Genomic DNA, 516 nt, shown 5'->3' on the forward strand with positions numbered 1-516 from the left:
TTAACTTATCATTGCACCTACAATAATGTAGATGTCCTCAATTTCGGTCATTCTGTACATCTCATCCACGGTTTTTCTTGCATCCACCGTGTGTGATTGTGTGTGTGTTCATGTGTGTGTGCATGCGCCAGTTGCGGGGCGATTGGAGCAGCAGCACCGCCCACTGCAGCAAGCTGACAGAATTGAAACAGCAGCATCTTTCAACGAGTTTATAGTGAGAAATCGGTACAGCGTACATTGATGTTAAAATGTGTACATGTTGGCAGGACGTCTTTCGCTGTACGTTTTGTTGGTAAGTGTGAGATGTTCGAGTCACACACGCCTCGTCTTCATATCAGGAAATGAATTTGACCCGTTCTCACTCCCGCTTGGTCAGTAGCTGTATGTAGGCCTGCTGAGATTGTTGCCAGTAATGAAAATGCGATAGGTGGCCCCAGCTGTCTATCAATGTCTTCCAGTGATGTGGGCCCCTAATTGGACTGATTATGCGTCTGAATCACTCAATTCTCATTGGCT

The 516-nt window shown here is 46.1% G+C and overlaps 2 long non-coding RNA genes across 2 annotated transcripts in view; one reads left to right on the forward strand and one right to left on the reverse strand.

Moving 5' to 3' along the window:
• LOC116693973 (uncharacterized) overlaps positions 1 to 516 on the reverse strand; it is a 12364-nt gene that overhangs the window by 11413 nt on the left and 435 nt on the right. The window lies entirely within an intron of this gene.
• LOC116693972 (uncharacterized) overlaps positions 1 to 516 on the forward strand; it is an 8872-nt gene that overhangs the window by 7328 nt on the left and 1028 nt on the right. The gene's annotated exons all lie outside the window — the stretch shown is intronic.

The sequence above is a fragment of the Etheostoma spectabile genome, chromosome 8 (assembly GCF_008692095.1).
Source record: "Etheostoma spectabile isolate EspeVRDwgs_2016 chromosome 8, UIUC_Espe_1.0, whole genome shotgun sequence".
Classification (NCBI taxonomy): Eukaryota; Metazoa; Chordata; class Actinopteri; order Perciformes; family Percidae; genus Etheostoma; species Etheostoma spectabile.